We start from the raw sequence: 17113 nt of genomic DNA, 5'->3' as shown, positions 1-17113 counted from the left end.
TTCCGGGAATCTGACTCTAACATCAACGTCTAACTCTAAAGTCTGAAGTAGTTTTAAAAACATGGGACACCACAGTCATAAGAAAAGTCTCAAACAATTTTACCATTGTAATACTCCCAACATGCCCACACTAGACCAGTGGTTCTCAGCTAAAAGGTTTGGACCAAAAAGTGGGTTGCTGATCCCTTTTCAGGGGGTCCAGAATTTGTGCCTGGAAAAACTGTGTGCCATGAACACTAAGAATCTCTTTTCAAACATTCTTGCTTTTTGCTGTCCCTTTGCTTTGTCATACAGCCATGGACGAAAATGTTGGCACCCCTGGAATTTTTCCAGAAAATACACCATTTCTCCCAAAAATTGTTGCAGTTACAAATGTTTTTGGCATACACATGTTTACTGCCTTTATGTGCATTAGAGCAATAGAAAAAATTTGAAGAAAAAAGCCAAAATTGACATAATTTTACACAAAACTCAAAAAATGGGCTGGACAAAATTCTTGTCCCCCTTTTAAAACTGTGGGTAAATCATTTTATTTCCAGCATGTGATGCTCATTTAAACTCACCTGTGGTGGTAACAGGTGCTGGCAATCTAGAAATCACACCTGAAGCCAGTTAGAATGTCTAAAAGTTGACTCAACCTTTGTGTTGTGTGCCTGTGTGTGTCATACCAAGCATGGAGAAGAGAAAGAAGAGCCCAGAATTTTCTGAGGACTTAAGAAGCAAAATTGTGGAAAAATATGAACAATCTCAAGGTTAAAGACCATCTCCAGAGATCTTGAAATTCCTTTGTCCACTGTGTGTAATATAATCAAGAAGTTTATAACCCATGGAGCTGTGGCTAATTTACCTGGACGTGGACGAAAGAGAAAAAATGACAAAAGAATGCAACGCAGGATAGTTGGAATGGTGGATAAACATCCTCAGTCAACTTCCACACAAATTCAGGCTGTCCTGCAGACTCAGGGTGCAAAAGTGTCAGCTGGGACCATACGTGGTCATCTGAATGAGATGAAGCGCTATGGCAGGAGACCGAGGAGAACCCCACTGCTGACAAAGAGACATAAAAAAGCCAGACTGGAGTTTGGAAAAATGTACCTGAGTAAGCCTCAATCCTTCTGGGAGAACATTTTGTGGACAGTTGAGACTAAGGTAGAGCTTTTTGGAAAAGCATGTCATTCTACTGTTTACAGAAAACAGAATGAGGCCTACAAAGAAAAGAACACAGTACCTACAGTCAAACATGGTGGAGGTTCAAGGATGTTTTGGGGTTGTTTTGCTGCCTCTGGCGCTGGGTGCCTTGACTGTGTGCAAGGAATCATGAAATCTGGAGACTATCTGGAGAGTTCTGAAGTGGCTAGCAATGAGTCCAGATCTAAATCCCATTGAACTCCTATGGAGAGATCTCAAAACTACTGTTGCAAGAAGCACCCTTCAAATCTGAGAGACCTGGAGCAGTTTGCAAAAGAAGAGTGGTCCAAAATTCCAGTTGAGAGGTGTAAGAAGCTTGTTGATGGTTACAGGAAGTGATTGGTTTCAGTTATTATTTTCCAAGGATGTGCAACCAAATATTAAGTTGAGGGTGCCAACAATTTTGTCCGGCCCATTTTTTGAGTTTTGTGTAAAATTATGTCATTGTTGTCTTTTTCCTTCTGATTTTTTGTGTTCTTCCAATGCACATAAAGGCAATAGACACATGTATACCAAAAACATTTGTTGATTGCAACAATTTCTGGGAGAAATTATGTTTTTTTTTGGAAAAATTCCAGGGGTGCCAACATTTTCGTCCATGACTGTACGTTTTGCATTGTCTGAGGTCCAAACTGTATTATTTCTTTCTAAATCAATCAAACACTTGAGCATTTTGGTCACAGTTTCTCACTGAGAAGTTGACGGTGAGTCCTGAGACTGGACCAGTTAAGAACCACAGTACTAGACAATTCAGCCAGACTGCTAGACCACACCTGCTGTTTGTAAGAGATTTTACAGTGGAGATTTCACAGACATTACATCTCTCAGAAACTTGCGTGATCAAAAGGGACTTAAGACAAAAAAAAAAGGAGGTGGACTGTTCAGTATCCTCAGCTTGCTGTGCATTCTGCTTTGCAGCAAACAAAGGCGAGAAAATTCTGGCTGAGAACTGTTTTTGTTTAGGCTGTGAGATAATGTAGGCCTGATTGGTGACATTACCACATCTGCTCCCTCTCTTTGGTTATTGTGGGTTTTCCCTTATGGGTTTGGAATCAAAAACATTAAAGGGATATTTCAGTGTTTTTACAGTTGGGTTGTATGAAGTACATCGTGGTAGTAGTTAGTGTTGTAGTGCTCCAGAATGGTCTTGGTGGTCTTTGAGATCAGTCTCAAGACTACATTTTGAATGTCTTGGTCTTGTTTTGGACTGGCTTGGGATTTTCCATCAAGACTGGTTGAGACCAGTGTTAATTTTGGCAACTATTTTTAATTTTAGTCTTAGTTTTACTCTTTAAATGAAATGCATTTTAGTTTTAGTTATATTTTAGTCATTTCTACCCTTTTTAGTTTTAGTCGATGAAAACTTATAACATTTTAGTCTAGTTAAGTCCATAAAAAGTCCTCACTAGTGATGGGTTATGAGCAAACCGATGCTTTGTAGTGAATCAGAAGAGCCGGCTCACATAGAGTGAGAGCCGGCTCCCTTTTTTTTTCCTTTCACTGCTTAGCTCTCATAGTGCTCAGCCCCAGCTTTGGTCAGAACTTTGCATGGCAGCCATGCAGCCAATCACATGGGAGAACAAAGGATTATACTATTATGTGAAAACAGAGAGGGGGGTGGCGCTACTTGATCTGTCCCAGAAACCTGATTTGTACTGCGCATGTGCAAAAGCGTCTGCATCCACTCAGCATTAATGCTAACCCTAACCAGTGGAATTTAAATGTTAAACCTAAGAATGGTTTTGTAACAAAATAAATAAACAAAATTAGGCAATTATTGCTTCTCATAAAAACACTGAATGCAAAAAAGGTTTCAACACACTAACCATTATTTTTTGCGAAATTAAGGTAAAATATAGGGCTACAAAAGATCCTAAATAAAGAGCTGTTCAGGAGTTGAAAGAGCAGGCTATTCTTTAGGAGCCAAGCCAAAAGAGTCAGCTCTCTGAAAAGAGCTGAACTTCCCATCACTAGTCCTCACATTTTAATCTTTTCTTTTAGTCCAAGCATTTATTCTCTTGTCTAAATAAATCATGGTAGTGTGTTCTATGCTAAACCTAGGGGTCCCTGCTTTCTACAGCTGAGAGGTGGAATAGCTACAGATGCATTGTTTTTTGACAGATTTATCCACAGTGGAAAAATAACATGGATTTTGAATGTCTGACAAAAACTACATTACTTCTTAGTCTAGTTTTAATCATCTTGACAAAAACTAAACTTGCTTTTTGTCAGCTTTCGTCATCATAGGTCTATTTTTGTTAGTCTTAGTCTAGTTTTTGTCATGGAAAAAAGGCTGTTGACGAACATTTTTAGTCAGTCTTAGTCAGTGAAATTATTACTGTCCGAGACCAGCACTGATCTGCTATTCTTCAGCTTCATTAATGTGAAAATAAGGTAAAGCACCTGCTAAAACAAAAAGCTACACCTGCAAAAGCTCAGACATCTGTCCATCTTATTTCTAGTCAGAAATACCACTAAACACTTACTTTAGGCCTCATTCACCTGACAAATCTAGATAAACATCTCATTTTCAGATATTTAAAGTAATTACGGATTTGTCAGTGGCTTTTGAATACGTACAAGGATTTATTTTTTACAAGAATTTAGTTGAACAAATTTGTTCAGACTTGAGATTTTTGCATGTTGTGCATTGAAAGAGTTGCAGACACCTCGTTTTTATCTGTCAGATTTATTGAAAGAATCTAACATTAAAGAGAGAATGCTCTTTAACTGTTCAACCTTGTCATGGTTTTTTAAAATTGATTTTTATGGCCTCAGTCTTGTCTTTGTCTCGGCTTGTCTCGGGCTTGACTCGATCTCGACTCCCCAAACTCAGTTGGTGGCTCAACTGCGTGCTTTATCAAATATTTTTGAAAAGTTTTATTTTCACCTAGAAAGCCTTTGTGTTTGGAACTATTTTACAATGCAAGCTTTGGTGACCGCCTACTGTGCTCCTCCACCTCAGTGTATCTGAACAGCTGGCTTTGTCAGAAACAAAAACAGATGATTTAAACCCAATTATTTCAGTGCAGTTTTTCACTTCAACATCCGACACATTTTCTGAAGGTAAATGTATCGTACCAACTCTAGCTTGTCTAATTATCAGCCATTAGAAGGATAAAGCCACCGCCATAAACCTACCTGGGTAACACATTTCCACACCAGCGCTGATTAAGGCAGGGAACTCTGGATAGGGAGTGATGCAGGCTACAGGCGTCAGTGAGCCACTGTCCCTGACCAGAAGTGAGGTGAAGTCATAGTAAAAACAACAGCGGCTCACAGTTTCCACACCTACACCACCAGGTAAGATAACCACTCTAAGTTTCCCTTCCTCTCTTTCTTCCTGCTGAGTCTCCGTCTGTAGAAGTCCCTCTTTGCACTCTAGCTGGTAAAAGTATCCCCTTGTATCCACAGTAAACAGCACGTCACTGTCAGTCAAGACAAAATCACTAATTTAAGTGTTGCTTTAGCTTAGTTAATTCTCTGCAGACCAAAACAGCTGTTCAGATACGCTGAGCCGGAGGAGCACGTAGCCAGGAACCGAAGCTCGCATTGCAAAATAGAGCCAAACGCAGACGTTTTCAGAGTGAAAAATAAAATGCTTCAGAAATTTTAGAGAAAGAGTACAACTGAGCCAACATTTTTTGTGCCCATTTTTACTCCAAACTGTAAATCATGCTGAGCAGCTGAACCCGTCTGTGGCGTCATGTAGCCTCGCTTCCCCAAGCATGTCCTGGTAAAAGGGTCAGTGCTCAATGACATCTATGGAGACCAATGGCACTACTATCGCCAAGTCTCTCATACAACCCAACTTAAAAAATAGCAGAATATTCCTTTAATGTCCCTGAAGACTGTTTGCATTGACATAATACTTCAGGTCCCATTTTTACCCACACCGATGAAATTGGCAGGGGGTTATGTAAAGGGTTCTGTATCTTTGTTGTTCATTTGTTTGTTTCTTTGTTTGTAGTTGTACAAGATAACTCGAGAACGGAAAGTCAGATCTTCACCAAACTTTCAGGGACTATTGGGATAGTGACAGGGAAGAATCCATTAGATTTTGGTGATGATCCACGCACCCATTCGGTTTTTCTCGCACTTCGAATTTTGAACACCATAGTAATCAAAGGGAGTGTGAGTTCCTCGGTGGCGCTGCTCAGGCGTGGGTCTGCCGCCTCAGACGGCCATTCTAGTTACGGCTGTAGGAGGGTTTTTTTTCCTGAATGCTGATTATTCTAGAGTTTGAGAAAGGTTGTTGTAGTGTGGAGCCAGCCTAAGTCTACAAATTTCAATGTGAACTCTATCGTCATGCTGCTGTGTTGGCTTTGTTCCAGTCCTTCCAGAGCAAAAATTAAACTTTATTCCTCATTAGCTGTGAAAATACACTAGAGGATATCTATCTATCTATCTATCTATCTATCTATCTATCTATCATGTGTCTATGTCTCACACTGGAGAATACTGAGCTCTAATTTTGTCTTCTTAAAGCACACTGAGATTATATTTTCACTCTAGGTAGCAGATGTCACACTGAAAAGGTTTTCTCAATAAAACACTAAGTTAAAATGATTGACTGAAGTATTTCAGTTTTGAATGTATGAAAGAATTTTGAACATAAAAATGACTTAAGGATCACAGCTGTATTTCTTTAACATTAACTGTTTATTTTAGTCTTCAGATTAATGACATTGATTTGGTTTGATTTTTATACAAGAGGTTGATATTTATTTTTTAACGAGAACTGTTCTAACTCGTCGATCACGTGTAGAAACATTGAATCACTGTTTTTATCTCTCTTCTGTCTTCCTGTTCCTTCTCTGTTTTTTTATAACTCTGAATTACTAATGTAAACAAAGAATGCTGTATTTTATTGACATTTAGACTGGTATTGTGGAGGATTGTATGCATACACGTTGCACCTTCTGCATGTCTGACACTGCCTTCTTGTCTGTTTCTTGACAGAGCTGTACAATAAATCTTTACCAGTGAAATTAGTCTCTACCTCTGCTCTGTCCACACCTGGGGGTTCAAGGTCCTCAGTCTTTCTCTGTCTCGACCAAGCCTTAACTTTATAAGTACCAAGAAGCTGGTGATGAACTGCAGCTGCGTTTCCATTATCCTTAGAAATGCACAAAATCTTAATGTGCGATAAAAACTGGTAATGGAAATACCTGAATTTTGAAAAACCTCTCAAATATCGTTAAAGTTTTTACGTCTTCATGAACAGGTTTTTCAGACATTTTGATAAAGAATATAAAGCAAAAGTGCAATGGAAACACTTTCTGCATTTACAAGTCATAGGACGTATGGTGTCACATGACCAGTTCACATGGAGACAACCCGCAGAACATTTGTTCAAAATTATCAAGGCAACCCCTGTAGATGTAATCATAACTGTACCAACATGCAACAGGTTTTGAGCGTCCAGCTTCCTTGCAGCAGAGTCATGCGAGATGAGATTTTACGAGAATTACAAGGCTCATGACAGAAGCTCCCTTCAATGGAAACACATTCAAAGCACAATTATACTTAGTCAGAATTTAAGAAACATCGCTTTTATTTTGTGAAAAACTATCATGGAAACCCAGCTTCTGTTAACCCAGGCTGTTTTAAACCTAAGCAGAGTGGCCTCCATAATCCTCAGAAGTCTGGTATAACCAGGACTCTTCCAAGAGCTGGTCACCTGGCAAAACTGCACTACAGGAGGACGCAGTGTGGTGATGGGACACAGCTCCAGAAGGACAACCATCACTGCAGCCCTCCACCAATCTGAGCTTTATGGCAGAGCAGCTACATGGAAGTCTCTCCTCAGTGCAAAACACATGGAAGCCTGCTTGGAGTTCTCTGGTCCAGTGAAACCAGGATTGAACTGTTTGGCATCAATTCTAAAGTTTATGTGTGGAGGGAAACAGGCACTGCTCATCACCTGCACAATACCATCCCAACAGTGAAGCCTGGTGGTGGCAGCATCATGCTGTGGGGGTGTTTTTCAGCAGCAGGGATTGGAAGACTGGTCAGGGTTGAGGGGAAAGATGGATGGAGCAATGTACAGAGATATCCAGTGAAAACCAGTTCCACATGACTTTAGACTGGGCCAAAGGTTCGCCACTAAACATGACAATGACCCTAATAAATGTCCTAGAGTAGAATAAGTCCACCACTGCTCCTTCATGTCTCATTCCTCACAGACACTTCAGTAGACAAGTAGAAAGTCATCCATACATTGTGTGATCAAACTTTTACCTTTCACTGCCCAATTATTTTCTTTTCAGTCCATAACGAGTTTATTTGTCCACGGGTAAGAACTAGGGGTGCACAGTAACAGGAAATTATTACGTCATACTTATCGGTCTGATATCATGACGACGAGTCCCGATAACATATTTTTGTCAGCATGGTAGTGCTGGCATTTGTTTTCTTTCTCAGGAGACTACACGTTCCGAAACAGCAAGTGGCGCCGTAGTACACGACCCACTGTTAAAGCACCAGCGAAGAAGAGGAAGTAGCAGCCCCTGTGCTAAAATGCTAACAACACGGTGGCGTTATTCAGTATTTACGGGGAGGTGTGTGTAGAATTTGCTCTGCAAAGGTCACAAAGAGTACAAAGAAGTCCTCGACGGATCTTATAAGTCACTTGTAGTCATCATCCTACCGACGTTAAAACGAAGCAGCAGCAGCAACTAGCCTCAGCCGCAGGCATCAGGACCGAGTCAGTGGAGCGCTGATCCTAAGCAGGCATTGAAAACTGTAGAAAGCTTGCCAGAGCCAAAAGGCGCAACATTATAATCACAAAATCAGTCTGACAGTCTCCTGCTCCATCGCTACGTTCATAGACGTATACCTGCCTGCTCTGTTTGACGTGGTTTCATTCAGTCTGATTCACGTTAGGAACAGAAGTTAGCCACAGACCACGGTGGACTTTACATTCTTAACCTATCTCTGATATGACTTATGTCAGTGCGTATTTTTAATCTTTATGTAAAACATCAGCAGCTTGCTTTAATTCTGGCTTAAGCAAAAGAAAAAAAAAAAAACAGACCCCCAAGTATCTTCATTTGTTAAGCATAACAGCCTGTTATCATTTGGTTTTCTGTCAGTTGTTTGTGTCTGCCATACTTGGTACACAAATGTTTAACTAAAAAAAGTTAACTATAATAACCGTTATAAAGTCAGAATAGTTCTTTGGTTTTTGAAAAACACGAGTGATATTAGTTAAAATTGGTTAGCATTTGCTCACTACATATTAACCCCTTCTTACCCCCAGATGTGCATAAAAACATCAAACAAACTTATTTTGTTAAATCAACAATTGAAAAAAATATACCGGTTATTATCAGTTATCGGCCATCAGGAGTAGGAAATTATTGGTTATCGGTATCAGTTCAAAAAAATAGTTATTGTGCATCACTAGTAAGAACTTACTTCCTTTTCTTTTAAAAATAAAAGCAGATCTGGATCAGAACAGGAAGTCCCTTACCCTTAATGTAAGACAGACCAGAAACCCCAAATGGGACATTAGTCTTAAATTCCAATTCCAATTCCTGGAATTCCAAAATCTAACAAAAAGGGGAGGATAAAAGTGATTAACTATAAAAAATAACCTCTGAGATTAATCATAGTTAAGAAAAAAAATTGAACATTCACATATGTTTTTGTATCACATTTGATACATTAGGCTTTTTTGCATCTTATAATCCACAGGAGTGAGTTTTTTCTTCATTTATCTGATTCTATACAAAGGCTTTTTAAGGAAATTATTGATCATGTTGATTTGACAGACGTCTCAAAAAATTGTGTATCATATATGATACAATTGGCTTTGAAGGGTTAAAGGGATATTTTGGGATTTTTGAAGTTGGGTGGTATGAGGTACTCGGCTATAGTAGTGGCGTTAGCCTCCAGTGATTTCCTTGAAAGTTGATCCTGTGGTTATAGAGCTCAGAGAGCGTAGTGGTTGTAGATGGAAACGTTTTATCACGTAGTTTAACAAGTTTTACGTAAAAACGGGCCAAGAAAACATATTGGCTCGCCTGTACGAAAATGTGTACGCTGTGTTGAAAAAATGTAGGAAGCACTCCATTTCTCCCAAAAAACCCTCTGTGTCAGGCTCTCTGTCGACTTACCTGGTGGTGTAGGTGTGGAACATGCTAACCCATGCTCCAGATCTCTCCTGCTCAAAACTGTCAAATGAAGTTTCTCTGCTCTCTCTTTCAGCGCACTCTCCATCTGTAGAAGTTCTTCTTTAGTGTACTCTGGTTCATACAAATATCCTCTGGAGTCCACAGTAAACAGCACATCATCATCACTCGAGTTGAAATCGCTCATATTATCTTTGCTTTAGTTTGGTGTGGTGTTATTATCCCTGTAGAAGCCCGCAGACCCACACAGCTGATCAGAGGATCAGTGCACGGAGGTGGAAGGAGACAAAATGGTGAAAGCCGCATCGTAAGTTAGTGCCCGACACAGAGGAGTTTTTGGGAGAAATGAAGAGCTTTGTATGTTTTCGGCACAGCGTACAGGCGAGCCAACATATTTTCTTGGTCCATTTTTACTTTAAACTAGTTAACCCTTAGAGCTCACAGCTATTTTTTTGGTCTTGTCTGGACTTTTTTTCTTAAAAACTTTGTAAAACATCAACCCTGTGGTGCACAGTCAAGCTCTATATATCCTTTTCTTCAGGACAACCTGGGCTTTAAGAATATATCTACAGTTATGTCACTGAATTTTAAAAAAGAGACAGGACTCTAAAGACAAGAGAAAAAACAAATCGGAGTTTGAAACTCAAAGACTTTTACTGATAACACACAGTTAACAATAGTGACTAAGCCTTATTTTTGCACAGACTTGTTCTCCCATCTCTTGGGACAAAACAGTGAAAAAATAAAAATTCTGTGACTAAAGATTTTTTTAAATATCTACATATACACAAAAAAGTCCATGCGCTTTTTTGCAGTCAGATTCATTTGTGCCACTCCTTTCAGCAGTAGAGACGGAACATCTTGCTATTCGAGGACAGCCCCTCCCATAATGCATTGCATGTAAATATTGCCCTCAACAAATATGGCGCTACCCACTGAAAAAAGCCAACGAACATGATGAAAATGGATTAAAAATGGACTAAAAGGCGCTTATTATTGGATGTAACGCAGTGGATTTAATCTTTAAAGACCCTGAAAAGTCACTGAAGTTCCGGGCTTGCTAGAACAGCGTATACAGCTTAAGGGCTACAGACACATCAAGGATAGTAAACGAACGGCAAAATGGACAGCTTTTAGAAGAAAAAGGAGTAAAAGTGTTTTAAAGTGTAAATGTTGCACCAGAACTCATCCTTCTCTATGAGGCTGAAGCAGAAAGCCCAACAGAGAAAGCTTCATGGTATCTGATATCTCAAACTCAAGGCTATTGTTGACCCATCATACTTTATAAAAGCCATGGGCATGTTGAACTTGCTTCATGCTGCACCCCTCTGGATTTGGTTGTGGTTACCAGGACTGAATAAACAAACAAGTGATTTTTTTATATATAAATGCTGATTTTCTGGAACTTCACAAGGAGAAAAAGATAAATTGATTTGAACAAAGTAGTAGTGTTTTCTGTGTAAATGCAGCTTAAAGTAATTTGTCCAGTTGACTCACTCATGAAGATCATTTGGATGCACAAACACATGGAGACAGCAGTGAAGAGTTCCTCCAAACTCCAGGAGATCCTGACACTTACATAAGTGGACGGACAACAGTGGGCGCTTCAGCTCGATACACGCGCAGAGATAAAGAGAGAATCTTTATACCCAGAGAGGGAACCCAAACATTCCCTCCTCCATGCGTGCCGTGCTACTAGGAGCTCTAAATCCAAACCCCTCAGACCAGACCCCCTACCCTAGTTAGTCACCAGAAATCAGCTGAAGTGAGACCGGCAGTGTAACATGGGGCATTACTGAACAAACATTATCACCCATTATTGCCTCATTTCCAGTATCCCAAGCACATACGTAGGAGATCTGACGTGCTGGAGAGTGTAAAAAGTGCTGACAGGCTGACAATGATCCTTAGAGGATGACTCAGTCTGATGTCAATGATGGTGGGGCGATAGGAGTGGGGGGGGGGATACAGTGCCTATAGAAAGCATTCATTCATCAGCTAGGATGTTTTACCCTTTTATTGATTTTAGAGATCAATCATGGTCAATATAATTTAGCTTTTCTGACAAAAGACCTCTTAAATATCAAAGTGAAAACAGATTTCTACGAAGTAATGTCAATCAAACATAAAATATGTGTAACGAGGATCACCTGAGTGCAGTGAATGTATCTCAAATGATTCTAGTATAAAGTCACCTGAGTCTGGAAGGTCCACTTACTGGTTAATCAGTATTCCTGGCTACCATTACACCATGAAGACAAAAGAACACTTTAAGCAGCTTAGACCAAAAGGTTATTGAAATGTCTAAGTCAGGGGACGGATACAAAAACGTTTCCAAGTCTCTGAACATCCCCCAGAGTTCAATTAAATCCATCATGAAGAAATGAAGGAATATGTCAAATGAGTAAATCTGCCGTGATCAGACCGTCCTCACAAACTGAGCGGGCGTGCAAGAAGGAGACTAGAGAGAGATGACACCAAGACACCTATGACTACTCTGAAGGAGTTCCAAGCTTCAGCAGCTGAGATGGGAGAGACTCTGCAGACAACAACTGTTGGCCGGATTCTTCACCAGCCAGAGCTTTAGAGAAAGACACTGTTGAAGAACACTCAGATTCAATCTGGACTAGAGCTCACCAGAAGGAATGCAGGAGACTCCATGGTCAAGAGGAAGGGTTCTTTGGTCTGATGAGATGCCAAACACTGACATTACCACTAACACACCATCCCCACTGTGAAGCACGGTAGTGGCAGCATAATGCTGTGGGGATGCTTCTCAGCAGTATGAGTATGAAAGGGTAAAATATCCAAGGAGGTGAATACTTTTTATAGATGCTGTATATTTATATGTATCATGAAGTGATTATTTAAACAATTGTTTGTTGCAGTCCTAATTAGTTTTTACTATTGCTGATTGCATTTATGCTTCAAAAAATGTTAAGTTGTGTTCCTTAAGATTATCTTAATGAAAAACAGCATATTAACTGTCATTAACTTTTCACCTGAGAGCTAAGTTTCAGCAATAAACCTAAGCATGGAAACAGCACACTTTTAGTAGATTGCATTTGCACAATACTAACATCTGGTTTGGCCCGCAAAAATATGCAATTGTAGCACTTTAATTCAGCTCTTAAGTGATGCAGATTTTAATTTAAACCGGTCTTTCTGATCCATAAAAGCTCTCCATTTGGTACCATTTTAGCATGTTACTGTTGGAGACTCCATGGTCAAGTGAAGAAAGTTCTTTGGTCTGATGAGACCGAAATGGAGCTTTTTGACCATGACACAAGACGCCGAACGCTGCACATCACCACAAACACACCATCCCCACTGTGAAGCACGATGGTGGCAGCATCATGCAGCCGGCCCTGGACGGCTTGTAAAGTTAGAGATTAACACGAATGCAGCAAAATGTAGCCAATCTTGTTCAGTCTGGAAAAGAACTACAGCTTGGGAAGCTTATTTTCCTGCAAGACAATAACCTGAAACATGCAGAGAAAGCTACACAGAAGTGGTTTAAAGACAATAAGTGGAATGTTCTGGTGTGGCCAGGTCAAAGCCCAGACTTTAATCCAGTAGAGAATTAATGGCTGGACTTGAAAAGGGCTGTTTACACCTGATCCCTGTGCATCCTGACAGAGCTTGAGCAGTTTAGCAAAGAAGAATGGAGTAAAATTTCAGTGTCCATTTGCAAGCCTGATTGAGACCTATCCAGACTCAGAGCTGTGATGACTACCAAATTCTGACTAGAAGGGGAAAAAGACCATGATTGATTTATAAAATCAATAAAATGGGTAAACATCCTACAGGGTTAATACTTTTTATAGGCACTGTGTACCTAATGATGTGGTCGGTGGGTGTATTTCTACTATGGGCACCATGTTTTACAGACAAGTGAGGTTTTCTGAGATATTTTTGTCTTAAATTCCCCCATCACCGCCCAGCTCTCATGGTTTTTGGTCTCTTCCCTGTTATCCCAGCACCACTCCTCACCCTCCTCTCCTCTGACTCAGCTGTTCTGTCTCAGAGTTTCCAGCCTTTCGTTCCTACGTCCTTCATTATGTGGCTGTCACACAACAAGTGACCACAGAAAGTACGAGGACACGACACCCACACACAGTGACAGCACTGTCATCTGATCATTTAACAAACTGCATACGTTTTGCAATAGCAGGCCAGTTAACTCTTGCAACACAGGTCACACACAGGGTCTTTAAGAGGCCCCATGCAGGGACCAGTATGAGGCCTTCCCTCATTTAGCTCTTCACTGTGATTTGCAACATCATCATACAAGACCAGTGGGGATGGCATGTCTGTAGTGATTGCTGTCATGTGATTGACTGATTAGATCTTTGCATTTATGATCAGTTACACAGGTGTACCTAATAAAATGGTCAGTGAGAATGTACTCCAACGAGCACAGACTCAGTCCAGGGACTCAGGCCGCTGCTTCCAGAAAGTGACACCACATGAGGCGGTTCACTGGAGGATCACCTCTTATCTCATTGATTAAGTTCTCATTAATTAGGATTTGGCTAAAGATTCTCTCTGCAATAATTTCTTTTACATAATATTTGGCAAAGAAATGCTAAGAAAACAATCAGAACACGCTCATAAATGTATTAAGTCACAGCTCAGACGGCCCTGTGGTGTTCTGAAATAATGGAAGTCCATTTGGAAGAAATGTCATTAAATTGGCCCAGAGTGACTGAGGTCATTCCCTTATCTTTAAGCTGTATTAAAACTCTACAACTGCTTGAAAACAAGGAAAACTGTTGCACTTTTTCACAACAGCCGTGTCATTCTCTAAACCGCCACTGAAATTAAAAAAGCCTTTTAGATATTGTTGGAGTCACACTGGTCAAAATGTAAGCTTTGTGATCAAATGCCTTTTATCATAATAAATTATGAAGACGCCTCTCTCCAGGTTACATGAGGCAGGGGTGTCAAACTCAATCACAGCAGGGGCCAGATTCTGAATTTGGGTCTAACCTGAGGGGCTGAGAGGGTCAAGATTTAACTACTGACTGTCAACCTAAATGATTCTGAGATTAAAAGGTTAACATGATAAGTTAAAATCACAAAATCTGAGATAAAAAGTCAAACTTACAAGTTTGAAAGTTAAAAACAAGACATTTAAGTGTAAATAATGTTTTTAAAAGACAAAGTACAAAAAAGAATTCTAAAACCATAATTTTTTAAGTCAAAATATAATATAAAAGTCAAAATCATGAGTTTTAAAGGTATAAAACGAGCTAAAAGTCAAAGTAAGGAGTTGAAATGGTCAGCAAAACTGAGATAAAATTCAAAATCATGATATTTAACAATCAAAATGTGAGATAAATGTTGAAATTGTGAGTTTAGATTTCAAATTCATGGGTTTTAAAAGTCAAAATATGAAAAAATGTTAAAAATCCTGAGTTTTAAAGGTAAAAGAATGAGATAAGAGTCAGAATTCTGAGTTGTTAAAGGTCAAAACATGAAATTAAAGTCAAAATCATGACTTTAAAAGGTAAAACTAGGATTTAATGTAAAATTATGAATCTAAAAGGTAAAAATATGGCATAAAAAGTCAAAGTTATGAAATAAAAAGTCAAAAACATAATTTTTGGTCATAACTGTGAGATGCAAAATTGAAAATATAAAGAAAACACAAATTTCTTCTATGTTCCTGACTTTATATGAAATTATTTTTACTGTTTAATTTTTCTAATTTTTATGACTCAGCAAAGATGTTATAAATCATCCTGGTTAAGTTTACATGTTTATACTGGATAAAATCTGCAGACCTCATACTGGTGGGCCAGTTATAATAAAAATACTATACCATCTGGTGGGCCGGGTATAACTGTACCACAGGCCGGATTTGGTCCCCGGGCCTTGAGTTTGACACCCCTGACATAAGGTAACACTGTGATGTGTTCAAGGACGGCTCAGTAAAATGACTACAAAGTGAGGTGAGAAACTCCCGATGAACAGCAGCTGAACTGCAGGAATAAAGGAAACACTCAGGCTCGATCACCACAGTCCTCCTCTGATTTAAACACAAACATGTCATAAAGGGTTAAACAGTCCTGTGCAGGGTTTGTCATGCCGACATGAAGCTGTGTTGCTCTGTTAGATGAGGTCTATCTGTCACTGGTCAGAGCAGATTCTAGTCCTGAAATAAGATGGGAAATAAATGAGCTACTGAGCGTTTCAATTAAGACCTAAAAAAGTGTTCAGGAAGGGCAGAGCTTTTCAAAAGATTCTCAGAAGGTGATTGGATGATCTTTCTGCCTGTCACATTCATGATGGGCCAATCAGAGAAACAAGACAAAATGAGGTAGGTGGAGCTTCTCTGTGAGACGTGTTAAAACATCTTCTCTGCCAAAAACAAGCTTTTGGTGTGGTTCTTTGTTCTTATTTTAAAAAGAAATAATGTCCAGTTCTGATAAACTCTTGATTTCCTACAGCTACATCTGAGCTACCGTGACAACAGGCAGCAGACCCCACCCATTACAATCACAAACCCATGCTGACGCAGAGGGATAACATCTTGGCTCGCTGTCCTTGTTTTAATGAAGAAATGTGGTCCAGTTCTTACAGAACTGCCACCGTAGCTACAGCCGAGCTAATCACTCCACTGGCAGCCACTGTACACATCCAATCACACAATATTAACCCTTTCCTGCTTGAATTTCTTTGCAGGATGTCAGAATATCCTCCCAGAGCTGCTGTTCTGATGTGAACTGCCTCCCACCCTCATAGATCTTTAGCTTAAGGATGCTTCAGAGGTTCTCAGTAGGGTTGAGGTCAGGGGAGGATGGGGGCCACACCATGAGTTTCTCTCCTTTTATGCCCATAGCAGCCAATCACACAGAGGGATTCTTTGCAGCATCAGATGGTGGATTGTCATGCATGAAGATAATTTTGCTACAGAAGGCACTGTTCTTCTTTTTGTACCATGGAAGAAAGTGGTCAGTCAGAAACTCTATATTCTTTGCCGAGGTCATTTTCACACCTTCAGAGACCCTAAAGGGGCCTATCAGCTCTCTCCTCATGAATCCAGCCCAGAACATGACTCAGCCCCCTCCTTGCTGACGTCACAGTCTTATTGGGACATGGTGGCCATCCACCAACCATCCACTACTCCTCCATCTGGACCATCCAGGGTTGCATGGCACTCATCAGTCAACAAGACTGTTTGAAAATGAGTCTTCATGTATTTCTGGGCCCACTGCAACCATTTCTGCTTGTGAGCACCGGTTAGGGGTGGCTGAATAGTAGGTTTATACACGACTGCAAGCCTCTGGAGGATCCTACACCTTGAGGTTGGTGGGACTCCAGAGGCACCAGTAACTTCAAATACCTGTTTGCTGCTTTGTAATGGCATTTTAGCATCTGCTCTCTTAATCTGATGAATTTGTCTGACAGAAACCTTCCTCATTATGCCTTTATCTGTAGGAACCTGTCTGTGCTCTGAATCAGACACATATTTCTTCTATGTTAACATGGAACTTGGCCTGTTAAGATGTTTTTGATTGAAATAGCTTTGATTTCAGTAAATATGACCTCCTAATGCTGCAAATTCAACAAATGACCATTTTCAGTTCTTTACAACCTATAAAATGTTTTGGCCTAATAATGTGAAACAGAGCATTTTGAGGTTTTTATTCTTAGAAAAATAATGGTCATCATTATGAAGTTTGTTCAAAAACATTTGAATTATGCAAACGACTTTGAGTACAACTAAACTCCGCCCCGTAGCTCAAATGATGCTGATTGGTCTGAACAGTGTTTGATTT

This window comes from Cheilinus undulatus, linkage group 2 (assembly GCF_018320785.1).
Source record: "Cheilinus undulatus linkage group 2, ASM1832078v1, whole genome shotgun sequence".
Lineage (NCBI taxonomy): Eukaryota > Metazoa > Chordata > Actinopteri > Labriformes > Labridae > Cheilinus > Cheilinus undulatus.
Note: the sequence above shows the minus strand (reverse complement) of the source record.